General features: G+C 35.3%; 2 long non-coding RNA genes across 2 annotated transcripts in view; both read left to right on the top strand.

The window, feature by feature from the left end:
• Positions 1-5,626, top strand: part of LOC110262065 — a 70,877-nt gene extending 65,251 nt beyond the window's left edge. The window contains exon 3 of the long non-coding RNA XR_002346586.1: positions 5,568-5,626. This is a non-coding gene — a long non-coding RNA (uncharacterized LOC110262065). The remainder of the gene's footprint in view (positions 1-5,567) is intronic.
• LOC106509094 lies at positions 5,738-15,016 on the top strand. The gene is made up of 3 exons (XR_001306337.2): positions 5,738-5,795; positions 7,220-7,327; positions 14,960-15,016. It is a non-coding gene; the product is annotated as an uncharacterized LOC106509094 (long non-coding RNA).

Genomic DNA, 15,866 nt, shown 5'->3' with positions numbered 1-15,866 from the left:
GCAGAAGTCTCTGATGATATATATATATATATGCATATATATCAATATTATATAATATGTTTACGTGTATGTGAATGTATTATATATGCATGCATTTATTATCTATTGTCTATCATCTATCTGTCATCTATCTCTATCATCCATTTCTATCCTGAGAGAGATGAACTTTTACATTCAATTCTTTACTTTTCTCTCTTTATATCTTCTCCAACTTAAGACTTGATTGCAATGACTGAAATTGAAATAGCCATCTTGAGACTGTAAGGAAAAATCCCACAGCCTAAAAAAGATTCAGGAGGAAAACAGATTTTTTTTTTCATCCTTTAAATATTGGCACAATATTCACAATTTTTGAATATTGGACATCACACAGGTATATACTATCCTAGCATAATACATTAGTCTAAAAACTGAAATACCAGAATTTTAAAATACTTACATGCCACAAACCTACATATTATAGATTTCATGTAATGCTTATGGTAACATCTCATTTTGATGTCTAAAATTTGAAAACTCTTTTAAAATTTACAGAGTTCTCATTGTGGCTCAGTGGGAATGAATCTGACTAGCATCCATGAGGGTGCAAGTTCCATCCCTGGCCTTGCTCAGTGGGTTAAGGATCCAGCGTAGCCATGAGCTGTGGTGTAGGTCACAGATGCAGTTGGGTACTGTGTTACTATGGCTGTGGTGTAGCCCAGTGACTACAGCTCCAGGTTGACCCCTAGCCTGGGAGACTTCATATGCCATGGGTGTGGCCTTAAAAAGATTAAAAATAAATAAATAAATAAAATTTACTGCTATGGCCTCTAATAAGAGATAGCATGATGTAATAGAACCAATGATAACTTAGAAGTTGCAAGCTCTAGTATCTTGTACCAATTTGAGTTCTATTCCGTCACCTGTGTAGCATATGTAAAATAGAAAAATAACCTTATGATATAATTGAGCTGAAAGATTAAATAAATCAATTATAATTAGGCTCTGATCGGTAACTTGTGTCAAGGATTAAAGTAAAACAATTGACATTTCAAATTTGGCTGAGCAGATGTAGATGTTTTATTATGTATTGCTTTTAATGTAGTAACATCTTACAAATGCGTATGGGAGATTTAGCAGATCTGCTAAAAAAAAAAAGTTCAAATTCTGTAGAAATTATTAAATCTTGTCATCAGAAAAGTAACAGATTTTAAAAACCAAAACTTAATGCACAATTCAGCAACTTGGTGGTTAACTAAGTTTTTTTACTTTTTAAAATTTTTATTTATTTTTTTTTTCCACTGTACAGCATGAGGACCAAGTTACACATACATGTATACAAAGTTTTTCCTCCCATTGTTGTGTTTTGATGGAAGTATCTAGACATAGTTCTCAATGCTACACAGCAGGATCTCATTGTAAATCCATTCTAAGAGCAATAGTTTGAATCTGTTAACCCCAAGCTCCTGATCCCTCCCACTCCCATGCTCTCCCCCTGGGCAGCTGCAAGTCTATTCTCCAAGTCTATGATTTTCTTCTCTGTGGAAACGTTCATTTGTACTGTATATTAGATTCCAGTTATAAGTGATATCATATGGTATTTGTCTTTCTCTTTCTGACTTACTTCACTCAGGATGAGAGTCTCTAGTTCCATCCATGTTGCTGCAAAGGGCATTATTTTGTTCTTTTTGATGGCTGAGTAGTATTCCATTGTGTATATATATACCACTTCTTCCTAATCCAATCATCTGTCGATGGACATTTGGGTTGTTTCCATGTCTTGGTTCTTGTGAATAGTGCTGCAGTGAACATGCAGAGGCAGGTGTCTTTTTTAAGTAGAGATTTGTCCGGATATATGCCCAAGAGTGGACTGCTGGGTCATATGGTAGTTCTGCATATAGATTTCCAAGGGACCTTCATACTGTTCTCCATAGTGATTGTACCAGCTTACATTCCCACCAACAGTGCAGGAGGGCTGCGTTTTCTCCACACCCCCCTCCAGCATTGTTACTTGTGGACTTACTGATGACACCCATTCTGACTGGTGTGAGATGGTATCTCATGGTAGTTTTGATTTGCATTTCTCTAATACTCAGGGATGTTGAGCATTTTCTCATGTGTTTGCTGGCCATCTGCATATCTTCCTTGGATAAATGTCTATTCAGGTCTTTTGCCCATTTTTCCATTGGGTTGTTGGCTTTTGTGCTGTTGAGTTGTATAAATTGCTTGTATATTCTAGAGATTAAGCCCTTGTCTGTTGCATCATTTGAAACTATTTTCTCCCATTCTGAAAGTTGTCTTTTTGTTTTCTTTTTGGTTTCCTTTGCTATGCAAAAGCTTTTCAGTTTGATTAGGTCCCATTGGTTTATCTTTGCTCTTATTTCTATTGCCTTGGGAGACTGACCTGAGAAAATAGTCCTGAGGTTGATGTCAGAGAATGTTTTACCTATGTTCTCTTCCAGGAGCTTGATGGTGTCTTGTCTTACATTTAAGTCTTTCAGCCATTTTGAGTGTATTTTTGTGCATGGCGTGAGGGTGTGTTCTACTTTCATTCATTTGCATGCAGCAGTCGAGGTTTCCCAGCAATTCTTGCTGAAGAGACTGTCTTTTTTTCCCATTTTATGCTCTTGCCTCCTTTGTCAAAGATTAATTGACCATAGTGTGTCAGGGTTTATTTCTGGGTTCTCTATTCTGTTCCATTGATCTGTATGTCTGTTTTGGTACCAGTACCACACTGTCTTGATGACTGTGGCTTTGTAATATTGCCTGAAGTCTGGGAGAGAGATGCCTCCTGCTTGGGTTTTGTTCCTCAGGATTGCTTTGGCAATGCTGGGTCTTTTGTGGTTCCATATAAATTTTTGGATTGTTTGTTTTAGTTCTGTGAAAAATGTCATGGGTAGTTGGATAGGGATTGCATTGAATCTGTAGATTGCTTTGGGTAGTATGGCCATTTTTACAATATTAATTTGTCCAACCCAGGAGCATGGAATATCTTTCCGTTTCTTTGAATCCTTTTAATTTCCCTGATTAATGTTTTATAGTTCTTGGCCTATAAGTCCTTTACCTCCTTGGTCAGGTGTATTGCCAGGTATTTGATTTTTTGGGGGTGCAATTTTAAAAGGTATTGTATTTCTGCATTCCTTTTCTAGTATTTCATTGTTACTATGCAGAAATGTGATTGATTTCTGAATGTTAAGCTTACATCCTGCTACTCTGCTGAATTTATTAATCAGTTCAAGTAGTTTTTGGGTTGAGTCCTTAGGATTTTCTATATTTAGTATCATATCATCTGCATACAGTGACAATTTTATCTCTTCTCTTCCTGTTTTGATGCCTTTTATTTCTTTTGTTTGTCTGATTGCTGTGGCTAGGACTTCCAATACTATGTTGAATAACAGTAGTGAGAGTGGGCATCATTGTCTTGTTCCAGATTTTAGTGGGAAGGCTTTCAGCTTTTCTCCACTGAGTATTATATTTGCTGTGGATTTGTCATAAATAGCTTTAATTATGTTAAGGAATGATACCTCTATTCCCACTTTGGTAAGAATTTTGATCATGAATGTATGTTGGACTTTGTCAAATGCTTTTTCTGCATCTATTGAGATTATCATGTGGTTTTTGACTTTTCTTCTGTTAATGTGGTGTATGATGTTGATTGATTTGCATATGTTGAATCATCCTTGTGAACCTGGGATGAATCCCACCTGGTCGTGGTATACGATCTTTTTGATATATTGTTGGATTCGGTTAGCTAAAATTTTGTTGAGAATTTTTGCATCTATAAGTCCAGGACCAGATGGCTTCACAGGCAAATTCTACCAAATGTTCAAAGAGGAACTTATATCTATCCTCCTTAGAGTTTTCCAAAAGGTTGAAGAAGAAGGAATACTCCCAAAGACATTCTATGATGCCACCATCACCCTAATTCCAAAACCAGACAAAGATATCACCAAAAAAGAAAACTATTGGCCAATGTCTTTGATGAATATAGATCAAAAATATAACTTTTATTGCTGATAATGATTGAAATGAAAAAATACTCATTGCCTAAAAATATCAAAGTAACAGTATGGCAAACATTATGAGACTAATAGGTAAAATTTTATAAGAATACAAACATAAATGAAGGAATTCCATGAAAAGATGGAAAAATTAGTATTGCCTCCTTATTTTGGAAATATGAAAAGTTCATTTCAAATACAAAGAACTATTCCTAGTTAGGATATTCCTTGAAGAAAAAAGAAGTACCGAGTATGGTAAAGTTTTTCTACTTGACTATAATATTCTTCTAAAGAGAATAAAAATAGTGAGGAGTGTGGGGTGTGTGTGTGTGTGTGTGTGTGTGTGTATTACGTTTTCATATTTTTACCATATGGTATACATACATCTAATATAGGAATGACTTCTGCAAGATATTTCATGGATCCCATGCAGGTCATTGTCAAAAGCCACTCTTCACAGAAATCAGAATACATTTCACATGGTTACACAATACAGGCAATTTGTCACCCACTTCAGCATGTCATAGGCAGTCTTCAGGTATTGGGGTTCACTTTCATACATCTCACTGCTGCTGGCAACATCAGAAGACAGCCTTCCCTTGATTTATTTTGTCTCCAAAATAAATGGTATGAATCTTCCCAAGTCTAATGCCCTCATATGAGGCTCTATAAATACTTTATAACTCCTTCCCCTTTCTATTCTATGGAATAAAAAGAGTGTAATAAACTATATTATCCTTACCTCATTCTCATTACTTTATTGTCAAGTAATTTCTTTTCCAAAACAACAATAAAAACAAAATTTTTAAATGAATGGGTTTATCTGTGATGTGAGCCTCAAGAGTTTTTGAGTAAAAACTAAACATTAACCTGACTTTTTTTTTTTAAGCAATTTGCTCTAATAATACCGTTTGTTCTACAGGCAATGCAGATGTCTCTAAATAATTATATAATCACATGCAAGAGGACCAAACATAAGGCAAAATAATAGATATTTCAATATACTATACTGCTACTTACTTGGAATTTCAGAGATGTATACTAGGAGAATGGAATAATGAAAGAAGTTATAATTAATTGTGCAAATGAACTACTGTCTACATAAGATTTTCTGAGCTGCTTGGATATTTTAAAAATTTGGTTAGAAAATAATATGGTGTCATAATAAAGGTTATAAAGGTTATAATAAAAGTTTATTTTTTTAAGAATTTAATTATTGCATTTGGAGAGGAAATGCCACAGAAACACAGTTATTTATTTCAAAATTGTGCCTTGTTTAAGGCACAATTTAACAGAACAGAATAATTTTATGAATTACCTTGTATTTCCACAATGATTTCAATTCCCTTTAGCACAGTGTGGTCACTTAGGCTTAGATTAATTATAAATCAAAATTATATATACCTAAAATGTAATTAGAATTTTCCATGTTTTAATTTATATTGCTTTTCAGCTTTAGTAACAGACATAATCAAGAAATATAGAAAAGTGTAAATTAAATATAAAATATTGATTTGTTTAAATTAAAGTTAATTATAAGGTACCAAAATTTCTTTGTCTGACACTTTTTTTTCTTTTTTTATGCAGCATATGGAAGTAGGGTCTAAATCGGAGCTGCAGCTGCTAGCCTACACCACAGCCACAGCAACACTGGATCCAAGCCACTTCTGAAACCTATGCTGCAGCTTGTGGCAACAATGAATCCTTAACATACTGAGGGAGGCCAGGGATCAAACCTGCATTCTTGCAAAGACTATGTCAGGTTCTTAACTTGCTGAACCACAACAGGCACTCCTGTGTGATACTTTTTAAAATGTTAGTTTAATATTCTCAACTCTAATGAATATATGAGTTGATTTTCAAATATATTTTGCAGTTAAATTCAGTTAACCACTGGGGAGTTGTTGGATGAGGTAATCAAAAGAACTTGACTACCACTTGACCAGAGAACTCAGCCTGGGTAATTGGAATCCCCAACTCCCTCACCTGTGCCTAAAATGTACACGCTCCACTTCATCCCCGCAGTGGGAACCATTTTCAAAGATACAGCCTTAAGAGTATAAGTTATTTTTGAGATCATCTAGATGGTACCCATGACTAAACCCAATTAAGACCTCTATGAAACTCTTAAGATTTGGTGGATGGTTGTGGAGATCTACTCCAAGAGAAGGCTTATAATTTCCTTTGGTTATTAGAACTACCACCTGACAATCTGGAGTGATATATTCTCTTTTTTGATCTTTACCTCTCCTCCATATACAGGGGCCAGTTTGAAAACAAATAATTGGTGAGCCAGCCAGGAGATCTAAGAAATGGGCCTTGGGAAATAGGCACCCTGGAGGAAATCCCAACGAGGTCATTGACCTCTATATTGGGAGAGGTGACTCGTGTGTTAGATACCTGTGGGTTGCTGCGTGAGTTCAGGGATGCCTTGAAAACACAAGCTGCTTTTTTTTTTTTTTTTTTTTTTTGTCTTTTTGCTATTTCTTTAGGCCGCTCCTGCGGCATATGGAGGTACCCAGGCTAGGGGTGGAATCGGAGCTGTAGCCACCAGCCTATGCCAGAGCCACAACAACGCGGGATCCGAGATGCGTCTGAGACCTACACCACAGCTCACGGCAACGCTGGATCGTCAACCCACTGAGCAAGGGCAGACCGAACCCACAACCTCATGGTTCCTAGTCGGATTCGTTAACCACTGCGCCACGATGGGAACTCTTTCTTCTTCTTCTTCTTTTTTTTTTTTTTTTTTTACAAGCTGCTTTTACGCATTTTTTTTTTTTTTTGAAAAACTGTTCATAATGCACTGTATCAAAGAAGAGAAGCAAATGGCTGCAACAGTGGGCTGGTCACTATTGTGGGCACTTGGGCTAGACACTGATGACCAGCTAAAGGCTGAAGCTTAAGATAGAGACTTGGAAGAAGACCTGAGGTTAAAGAGGAGCATGCATTTGTCCACTATTTTGCGAACTCTGGGGATGGCAGAGAACCTGAAAGACCAGGATAATAAATGGAGATCTTAGAATGCCCTTTTGCAAAGCCAGGAGGTCATAAATTGCTTCAGATTAAGATTCAGGGGCCTGTGACAAAGCCTTATTAGAATGCTAAGAGGTAGAATCCCTGGGAAGGTGAAGAAAGTATGCCATAGGATTGTATCCCAATAACTGTCCCTATTCTCCTTCTCCACATCAGTAGAATAGATAACAAGTTTACCATATGAAAATTTGCCTCTGTTGCAGGACAGTCTGCAGATTTGGCTGGAACATCTGTGAGGGAGAGGATATATTATGAACCCACAGAAAATTCAAGGCCCAAGCACTGCCATAAAGTGGAAGTCATTTGGCCAGGTAAGATGTATATTGTCCCAGAAGCTATTACTGATAAGATGCAAACCTATCCAACTCCTAAGAATGTAAAAGAAATGCAGTCCTCTTTAGAGATGTTAAAGTTTTGAAGGAATTTTATTCCCCACTTGGCACAGTATCTCCATTCCTTATACTGCCTGGTAAAGAGAGAGCACATATGGAACTGGAGATCAAAATGTAAACCTTTCAGGAAGGCAACAATATTGGTGAAACTGATTAAAGCTCTAGGCTTCCACTTGAATTAAATGCACATATGACTGCAGAAGCTATGAGTCTCCTATGGAAGAGACAGTAAAAGGAAAGAATACCCCTAGGATTCTAGAAGGGGCAGAAACCCAGCATATCCCCCTAGAGCTATAGTTCCTCGTAGTGTACACAGCACTTCTCCAGGTAGAGCCTCTCACAAAGGAACAGCATGTCATGGTAAGAACTTCCCTTCCTATCAAGGGGTAAATTATGAACATGTTCCTTTGAATCCCTTCTCCCATGGACTGTTAACTCCCACCTTGACTAAGTGGCATGCCTATTTGCAGCAAAGGAGCACCCACTGTCTCTGGAAATAGATCTTTCGAATACCTTTGGTCTTTTTCCTGTTGAGGCCCCTATAGCCTATAGAGAGGGGATGAAAGAAGTTCCTACCAACATGTGGGATACATATTAATGGAAGCAGAAGGGAATTGCAGCAGTCAGTGGGCTACACTCTGAGAGTTTCTTTGGTAATCATTCATGAACCCTGGCCACTAACCCTTTGCACTGACTATTGGTCTGTTCAAAAAGGGTTAACAGACTATGATTTGGACAGTGGGAAGCCATGGAATAAATAATCATGAATAAGTTCTCGATTATAATATAATTAAATATATAATTAATATGTATTATTATTATAATATGTGAAAAGACATTGTAGTTTTCCTGAAATAGCCTGAGGCAATCCACATTGCCTTCTATATCCTGGGTCATAGGGCACTAAAACCCCTTGACAATCAGGTAGCTGGTGTCTTAGCTCAGGTATGAGTTCTAGCAACTGGTCTTTTTCAGTAGTATATCAGATTGGATGCACAGAAAGAGCACCTGGATGGGATTGCATATTGCCAAAGACGATGGATTGTCCTTTAAATACAATGACTTGGTTAATAGAGTAATAGCATGACCTGTGTGTTCTAAGCAACACCCAAGGCAACTGCCAAAGGGTCTGGGGCCATATGCTAGAGCTCCCAACTACTGAAAAATTGACAAATTGATTACTTTGGCTAACTCCTTCTGACAGAGGATTCTAAATATGGCTTGATTTCTGTGAACACTGTGTCTGGCTTAACCCAAGCTTTTCCCTGGCACCAAACAAACTAGATTTCCATCATTAGGGAATTAGAGAACTGAATGCCATGTACAGATACCCTTGTCAAGTAGATAGTGATCAAGGCTGTCATTTCATAGGTCAGGGTAGACAAGACTGAGCAAAAGAAAATGATATTGAATGGAGGTTTCATCTCTTATAACCTGCAATCAGCAGAGTTAATAGAAAGGATAACTGGAAAACTTAATTACCAAAAGGTAAAAACATATTGGCTGGGTGGACTATAATACTGTTCAGGATTTACTACATATGAATGATCAACTAGTAGGTCCTGTTGTACCAATATATGAGTTTGGGAACTCCCATTGAGGGACCCAGGACCATAAAGTTATGAAAATTGTGGGAAATAGCCATTACCTCAACTCTGGCCATGGATCAATGTGCTACGCTACTATAAACGTCAAACCCCTTCATGCCTTAGAAAGAAATTATCTACAAGAATTTGCAATGAGACATACTGCCAGTATGCGTGAGAAACTTTGTGCTCCTGCGTGAGGAGGAATTACTCTATCTCCATTGGGATCCTGTTGACCTGGGGAAATGCAATCTACCCAGAATGGAACACATGGCATTAAAAGAAGGGAGATAATAGGGGTCCCGGTCTGGATATCCTGTCCCCGGTCTATCTCCTTATGCCTGATAGTGCTATCTCCCCTGGCCAACATGTGTGGTAGGCACCATGAGATCAAGTTCCTAAAGCTGCCAGCCTCCCATTCTTCAAGGCCAGGTGGGCATGTCTTGTTTTCTACTGGTATGATTATTTAGTCATCATCTTTGTTCCCTCCAATAGCCACTATATCACATATAGAAGCCTTTACTGAGTTCACCCAGCAAGCTTTAAATGATAGCCAACAATGCCTGTCCTTATTGAACACTGAAATGTCTCTAAATAGAAAATATACCCTCTAAAATAGGATGGCCTTGGACATTTTTCCTGCCTTGCAAGGATGCACTTGCACCATTATCCAAACAAAAGTTCCTGTGTTTATACTTGATGAGTCTGCTAATGTAGTATCTTTATTAAATCACACGAGGGCACAAATGAATGCTCTGAATGATACAACCCAGCATAAGGAACTTAATAAATCAGTGATTCAGACCATGGAGCTTTTAGTAGAAAAAGTTGTCGCTTATTTTGATAATCATTATCTTTAGCTGTGCTTTATCTCGCATATGCCTCTAGAACTACCATGGTGTCTGCCTCCAATACAAAAAGGTAGCCACTGGACAAGCCAGCACCATGCTAGTAAAAATCCTTGTTGACCTCTTAGGGCACACTGAGGAAGGGAGGGGTGATATAAGATCATAAGAGATGGTCATAATGGGGGGGAATGTCGGAGGAGGTAATTGAGAACCCTGACCACTGGTTTACTCATGAGCTGAACCCAGGTGTTCAATGATCTTCATTCTTGCTTCTGTACATGGAATTACACTCTGCCCACCATTCCCACACTAGGAACTGTTTCAAGGACACAATCTTGAGAGAGTAAGATGTTGAGACCATCTGGATGGTCTACATGACCTAGTTAAGACTTCTACATAGTTTTAAGATTTGGTTGGTGAGTGCAGAGATATACTCTAAGATAAGCATCATCAGTAAGCCCCCTTGTTTATTAAAGAATAAAATATAATAGTGATAGCCAGATCTGGATGTTGGGGGAAATGGAGACTTGTCGTCAACAGGTATAAATTTTTGATTACGCAAAATTCATCAGTTCTAAAGACCTTACGTACAATGTGGTGTCTATACTTAACAATATATTATTATGCACTTCAAAATTTGTTAAGAGGATAGCATTCATGCTAAATATCCTTACCACACACACAACACAAGTAACAACAACAAAAAACAAAGGGACATGAGAAAATTTTGGAGGTGATAGCTCCGTCTTGTGGTGATGATAAAACAGGTCTTTGCATTTGGCCAAACTCAAAATTGTATACACAAAATATGTGCTGTTATTTTTATGTCAATTATACATCAATAAACCTGTTTTAAAAATTAGTTAACCCCCAAAGCAATCTACAGATTCAATGCAATCCCTATCCAACTACCCATGACATTTTTCACAGAACTAAAACAAACAATCCAAAAATTTATATGGAACCACAAAAGACCCAGCATTGCCAAAGCAATCCTGAGGAACAAAACCCAAGCAGGAGGCATCTCTCTCCCAGACTTCAGGCAATATTACAAAGCCACAGTCATCAAGACAGTGTGGTACTGGTACCAAAACAGACATACAGATCAATGGAACAGAATAGAGAACCCAGAAATAAACCCTGACACACTATGGTCAATTAATCTTTGACAAAGGAGGCAAGAGCATAAAATGGGAAAAAAAGACAGTCTCTTCAGCAAGAATTGCTGGGAAACCTCGACTGCTGCATGCAAATGAATGAAAGTAGAACACACCCTCACGCCATGCACAAAAATACACTCAAAATGGCTGAAAGACTTAAATGTAAGACAAGACACCATCAAGCTCCTGGAAGAGAACATAGGTAAAACATTCTCTGACATCAACCTCAGGACTATTTTCTCAGGTCAGTCTCCCAAGGCAATAGAAATAAGAGCAAAGATAAACCAATGGGACCTAATCAAACTGAAAAGCTTTTGCATAGCAAAGGAAACCAAAAAGAAAACAAAAAGACAACTTTCAGAATGGGAGAAAATAGTTTCAAATGATGCAACAGACAAGGGCTTAATCTCTAGAATATACAAGCAATTTATACAACTCAACAGCACAAAAGCCAACAACCCAATGGAAAAATGGGCAAAAGACCTGAATAGACATTTATCCAAGGAAGATATGCAGATGGCCAGCAAACACATGAGAAAATGCTCAACATCCCTGAGTATTAGAGAAATGCAAATCAAAACTACCATGAGATACCATCTCACACCAGTCAGAATGGGTGTCATCAGTAAGTCCACAAGTAACAATGCTGGAGGGGGGTGTGGAGAAAACGCAGCCCTCCTGCACTGTTGGTGGGAATGTAAGCTGGTACAATCACTATGGAGAACAGTATGAAGGTCCCTTGGAAATCTATATGCAGAACTACCATATGACCCAGCAGTCCACTCTTGGGCATATATCCGGACAAATCTCTACTTAAAAAAGACACCTGCCTCTGCATGTTCACTGCAGCACTATTCACAAGAACCAAGACATGGAAACAACCCAAATGTCCATCGACAGATGATTGGATTAGGAAGAAGTGGTATATATATACACAATGGAATACTACTCAGCCATCAAAAAGAACAAAATAATGCCCTTTGCAGCAACATGGATGGAACTAGAGACTCTCATCCTGAGTGAAGTAAGTCAGAAAGAGAAAGACAAATACCATATGATATCACTTTTGTCTGGAACCTTTCAACAGAAAAGAAAATCATTTAGTTGGAGAACAGACTTGTGGTTGCCTGGGGGAAGGGGGAGAGAGTGGGATGGATTGGGAGTCTGGGGTAAATGATTGAAAACTATTGCTTTTGGAGTGGATTAGCAATGAGATCCTTCTGTTAAGCACTGAGAACTATGTCTAGTCACTTATGATGGAGCATGGTAATAGGAGAAAAAAGAATGTATGTGTAACTGGGTCACTAAGCTGTACAGTAGGGAAAAACATTGTATTGGGGAAATAACAATAATTTTAAATAAAGTGGTTCATGGGATATCTAAAATAATAAATTTACTATTGGTTAATCACTTATTTGAAAAACAACTAAATAAAATATATAAGTAAAAATAAATAAAATTATGTATTCCAAAATTATTCAAGAATTTTTAAGCATCATAAATATTTAAAATATAAATTCTTTTATAGAATTCTACCCCTGAATTTTTCAAAACTGCCTGACCTAAAGCAAAAATCATCTTGTTTTATAAATGCTTCATCTATGAATATTTAGATCCTATTTACAATGGATAGAACTTTAATGATGAGATCCATGATTAATATTATGACACTAGCATATGCATTACATCTATATGCCATCTTATTAATAAGATTGAGTTTCATAATATGTGAAAATAAGATTTATAGATGTTTCATATGTGGACCACTGGGATGCAAGTGAGAAGTGAAATTCCATTATAGTGGAAACTATTTTTCTTAAATCAATTCTATATTTTATTTTTTATACTGTTTGTAATTTGAAGGAAATTTTAAAATTGAAATATTCTAAATTATTTTAATTTTATTGTTAATATGCAACTGAGGTAAGAAATGCTGACTATGGATACAGTGAAATTATTCTTGGTCATGCCTCAAGAAATCCATTTATCTTGACTTAATATTTCTGGGGAAAATAGGAATAATTTTTATTGCAGAATGTTGTTATTTAAATCATAAAACCATAAATTAAAGTCAACAATTTCTGCCACATAATATGTATCTGTATTTAAAAGAGAACTGAGATAATATCTATGATATAAAACATTAATTATGATTTATGGTTTAATTTCATTCTTATATATATAAAGTTCTATATATATGAATTTAATTTCGATAAGCCTTATTATCTGTTTTTCCCATTCTTACACGTGTACAAATATATTTTAATTTCTTTTCAATTAAAATTACATCTTTTTAATTGAATTCTTATAACCCATAAGGAAAAAATATAGCCCACAAATTGTGAACGGGTACTGATTTCCTTGGCAAATAAACATGCTTTTGAATAAGAGTGTTTCATATTACCTTTTTTACCTTACTTAAAATGGCTTTAATCAACACATATATTTAAATATTAGTTAATAATTATAGACCCCCCATTTCCCTAAATTTCTATTTTTGTTCAAAAATTGTCTTCATTAAGTAGCTAGCCTTTCTACCAGAGCTGTTACTAATAGATTGAAATCAAACCATTTATTTAAAAATAAGTGCATTGTCTTTTATAGTGATATCTGATATCAAAATATTTACCCCATGACTGAGAATAATGTGAGTGTTCTTAGATTTTATTTATTTTTGATAGAATGCAGTATATTATCAGTGGGATCCTCTATTTCACACTATCAACCTTTTTTTTGGTCCCAGATTGATATCTATCCCTCATGATTTACATATTAAGTTTAACTTTTAGCTCTCTTATAACATTTTGATTTCCACTGTATTCTAATAGCTAAGAATAATCAAATGTAATGGAAAATCCTTTGGACCTGGTATTAAAATATTCTATAGAATAATGTCAAATTGGACATCTGGTAAAACTTATTTATTGTTAAAATAAATCATCTTGATGCCTATTTTTATGATCTACAGGATTAAATTTAAAATACAAGCGATGCCATAAGACTGAAAGAGCTCCAAATGATAATTTGTATTTTAAAATAACTTTACACATACACTGAAAAATGTTAAAATTATTCACACAGTTTTAGTGTAGGTAACAACACTGGAAGTTGCTAAAAAAAAATAGCAAGAGAACAAAGTGTATTTCTTTTTCCCAAATTATTTATCAAGCATTTAAATATGCTATCATTGTAAACACTGTAGAATTAATAATGAATTATGGTCTCTACCTTGAATCATCTCAGTCTGAGGGACAAGCCAGCAGAGTAACAGTTCAGTATGACAACTATTTTGAGAGGTTGCTTTAGATACTAGCAAGAAAAAACCTGTTCATGGGTTATCAAAAACTTTGAGGGGAATATAACTAACAGGCCTTATGAAATTAAAAATAAAAATGGATATTAATCCAACATTTTTGTTGCCCTCAGGAGAAGGGTCTTTTAAGAAAATATAATTAGCATATACTTCTGGAAAAGGAAGACCAATATTAGCCTTAAGTTATCTTTTTATTTTTTAATTTTAAAGTACTATACTGTTTATATTAAAATCAACACCCATCAATGTTTAACATACTTAGTTTTTTAATCAGAATTTTAAACAAATTAAAATCTGACATTTTATCTTTTAACTTTCAAATAGGATAATTTTGATTATATTAGCCATAAACAAAATAAAACAAAAAGTTTTTTCTTATAATTTACAAATGGACACCAATTCAGCTTTTAAGGAAAAAAATGATTCAGTCAGTTCTTTTTATGAAACCAGTATTTCCACCATTTATCAAAATTTTATATTGATTATTATCTTCTTAAGAACAAGTCTACCCACCTTTTCTTACTAATATTTAAAAATTAAAATTTTGGACAGAGTTTCCACATAGCCCAGATCTGTATTTCTTCAGACTAAGCAATCCTAATTTTTTTTTTCTTTTCCTTTTCTTTTTTTTTTTTAACAACTAGAAATCAACCACAGGAAAAGAAACGAGAAAAAAACCTACTACATGGAGACTAAACAACATACTACTAAAAAACCAATGGGTCAATGAAGAAATCATGAAGGAAATTAAAAAATACCTCGAGACAAATGATAATGAAGACACGACCACTCAAAATCTATGGGACGCCTCAAAAGCAGTGCTCAGAGGGAAGTTCATAGCAATACGGGCGGGCCTTCCTAATTCTTTTAATAATCCTTTCAAGAACAGGATTCAAATCTATGAATTTCCTTAGTCAATACCCTTGTAAGATTCTTGAATTTAAAAATGGCATTTGTATTTTTTGACATCTTTAATTTATATATCACTTGAAATGATATCTAAAATCTTAGAGAATTCTGAAGATTGACTTGGAATAGGTTAGCTCCTCTATAATTATGGATAATTTGACTATGAATTAGTCCAAAATTTCCATTCTAATAACCATATTAGCTTAGTGTTCTATAACTCTTTAGTACATAATAGGTATGGAATAAATATAGAATGAATTAATAATTTATTAAACATACCATTTTCAAAACATCTTTTTCATATTGCTCTCCTTTGAAACTTTTGTATTTATATGTGAGAATGAATGTTCAAGCATTTATATGCATTTATACTCTGTTAAATCTTGTAAATTTATCCCATTATGCAAATCTAAATTTTATCCTAATGTCATCAGTTCTCATCATTAACACCTTTTAATAACATATCAAATATGCCTATTTGAGTCATTAATGTAAAATGGTATTCTTCCTAGAAGATGGCATTCCCTCTTTAATCAACTCCTTCTAGTTGAGGTCATTTAATATATACTAATTTGCCTAAATTAGTTGTCATCAAACTCATATAATATTTTTATCTTGCACATTTTGTTAAATTCATTCAAA

Source organism: Sus scrofa, chromosome 1 (genome assembly GCF_000003025.6).
Source record: "Sus scrofa isolate TJ Tabasco breed Duroc chromosome 1, Sscrofa11.1, whole genome shotgun sequence".
Taxonomy (NCBI): domain Eukaryota; kingdom Metazoa; phylum Chordata; class Mammalia; order Artiodactyla; family Suidae; genus Sus; species Sus scrofa.
The sequence above is the reverse complement of the archived record's forward strand: the minus strand, read 5'-3'. Positions and strand labels throughout refer to the sequence as shown.